The sequence below is a fragment of the Salvia miltiorrhiza genome, chromosome 7 (assembly GCF_028751815.1).
Source record: "Salvia miltiorrhiza cultivar Shanhuang (shh) chromosome 7, IMPLAD_Smil_shh, whole genome shotgun sequence".
Lineage (NCBI taxonomy): Eukaryota > Viridiplantae > Streptophyta > Magnoliopsida > Lamiales > Lamiaceae > Salvia > Salvia miltiorrhiza.
In genome coordinates this window covers 41,496,576-41,499,386 of record NC_080393.1, presented here as the reverse complement: position 1 = coordinate 41,499,386, position 2,811 = coordinate 41,496,576, and positions in this window count along the sequence as shown.

Below are 2,811 nucleotides of genomic sequence, written 5' to 3'. Positions count from 1 at the left end.
AGAATGAGTCTCACTGTTGTGTTAATATCGTTCGTAAACCAGAATGGAAGACGCACCAAGAGAACGCGGTAGGGGACGGGGACGTGGTCGTGGTCGCGGACGCGGCAGAGGATTCATCCCTGAAGAGCCAATCCAACAAGTAGCACCAAATCGTACTGCTGAAGAGAAGTTTCGTAAGGAAAAACCTCCAACGTTTGACGGGCTGGGCGATCCAACAGACGCCGAAAAATGGATTAGGGCCATAGAGCGTATCTTTAACTACATCCGTTGCGATGACGAAGACAAAGTAACTTGTGCAACCTACCAACTGGTGGACGAAGCTGACTTCTGGTGGGAATCAGTGAGACGCACAATGACTGATGAACAGTGGGAAAACTTCACTTGGGAAGATTTTAAGACTGTGTTGTATGAGAAGTACATACCAGGATGCTATAGACAGAAGAAGCAAAATGAGTTATGGAATCTGAAACAGAAAGCTGGGACAGTTACGGAGTACGATAGAGCCTTCAATCAGCTATCAAGATATGCTCCGATGCTGGTGGACACTGATGAGAAGCGCGCAGAAAATTTCAGAAATGGATTGCGCCATGAGATAGCGATTTCTTTAGCAAGCCAAGGAGGTCTTACGTATGCACAAACACTGAGCAGAGCCCTCACCATTGAATCACTGCTACCAAAGGAAAAAGGAAAATCTCCCGAACAATCTGGAATTGTACCATCTCAGTATAGCGGTAAAGGAAAAAGAAAATGGAACGAGGGAACTGGTGGAAACCCTAGGAATGGAAATGGAAAGAAACCATGGGCGGCAAATCAAAATAAAAATCAGCACCAGAACCAACAGCCGCAAGCTATAGCTCCACCACCTTGTCCAAACTGTCGGAAACCCCATTTAGGGGAATGCATGAAAGGAAAAAAATGTTTATTATTACTGCGGGGAACCTGGGCATTTTGCTTCAGTATGCCCAAAGAAAAGAGGAGGCGCACCCCAACAACAAAATCCCGAAAACCAACAACGACAGAACCAAGGTCCTGGAGGATACCAAGGACAACCACGAAATGCTAGGGCCTATGCCCTTAACCAACACCAAGCAGCAGGAGATCAGGAAAACTTAGCAGGTACGATTAATGTTTTCGACGTGTTGATTATAGCTTTGTCTGATACTGGAGCATCTCACTCTTTCATTCCACCTACTGCTAGTAAGAAACTAGAATTGACGTTGCAATCGTCCGAAACAACTTCAGAAGTTAGAATAACTGATGGTGGAAGACTAAATGCTAAGGACGTTACTTGCGTGTTATTTCTATGATAGAATTTGACGTAATCCTAGGATTGATAGACTTAATCGAGTCAGAGCTACAATACTTTGTAGCGAGAGAAGGATCACACTCCAATCTCCAAGAAAAGAAAAGGGCAAGTTCCACGACGTGATGACATACCAGATTTTGAAGAAAATTTCTGGTTTGAAGAACGATGCCGCGTTGTTAGAAAGTTAAGGCTGTGTATGATTCAATGCCGCATAAGAGCTGAATGGAATGAATGTCTAATATCCCAAACTAGATTACCCAGATATGAAATTTCGGGACGAAATTTTTGTTAAGAGGGGTAGTATGTAATAACCCGCTCTTTTAATTATATTAAAACCAGTAATGCGATAATTATTTATAACTACTATTATTATTCTGCTTAAGTCGTGGATTATACCGACTGGTGAGGAAAATTAAATCTTCGGATTTAATTTAGATATTAGATGAGCAAATGAATTAAATCTACGGATTTAATTTAGATTTATTTTTCAGTCTATCGACATTAGCAAGACAAGAATATCGAGATACGAGATTTATTAGAATATACAGCAAAACAAAAGTTAGCATTTCTGATACAAATGACTTACGTTGAAAGATTATATCTATCACACCACAACTTTTACAACCTATCTGTTACAATTATCACACAAGTCCCTAACCCACAATTCTACAAAACACCATCTGCCATCAATGGAAAAAAAGGAAAGCAAAGAAAAAAAAAGAGGGGATAACAGGCGTGTGTGCTGTTACAGCTACAGCCATAGCCCCTCCCCTCCTACCCCCTTCTCCCTACACCCTCCTATTCCCTTTCCCTATACCAACCGCTCGACTCCTCCAATCCCCTTTTCCCTACTCCTCCAACCTATTCTCTAGCACACTCAATGGAAATCAACATTCCCCTCTTTTAGTCTCAACCCCAGCCTAATTCTGATTTTGAAAGAGAATAGGACTCCTCAGTTTATCTTCTTTGGTGGACTTTAGAGAGAGAAATTGAGGGAGGAAGGACGACAGACGAAGGAGGGGCGGCCTCACTCACCGGCAACGGCCGTTCGCCGGATTTCGAAAGTGGTGGTGGCGGATTCAGGTGATGGAGGAATTAGGGCTCGATTTGGGGCTCTGCTTGTACAGCGGTGAAGAGAGGGTTTAGGGCGAGGAGGCGGCGCGGTCAACAGATGAACGCCGGCCACGCCGGCAGCTGGAACGGCCGGAGGCAGATCGAGGGAGGAGAAGGCTGAGCGTGATTTAGGAGAGATTAGAGAGAGAGAGAGAAAGGGGGAGAGAGGCGTTCTGATTTTTGAGAGAAGAGTTTCGAGAGGAGAGAGTGAGATGGACGAGAGGCGCCGCCCTCGGCCAGGCGCGGCCGCGCCGGAGTCGCGGCGACGGACACCTCGTCTGAAGGCGAGGAGAGTGAGAGGGAGAAGGAGGCGTGCGTCTGTTTGAGAAGAGGGAGAGACCGAGTGGGAGAGATAAGGAAGGGTTGGGCCATTCCTTGGGCCTCTACCTTTT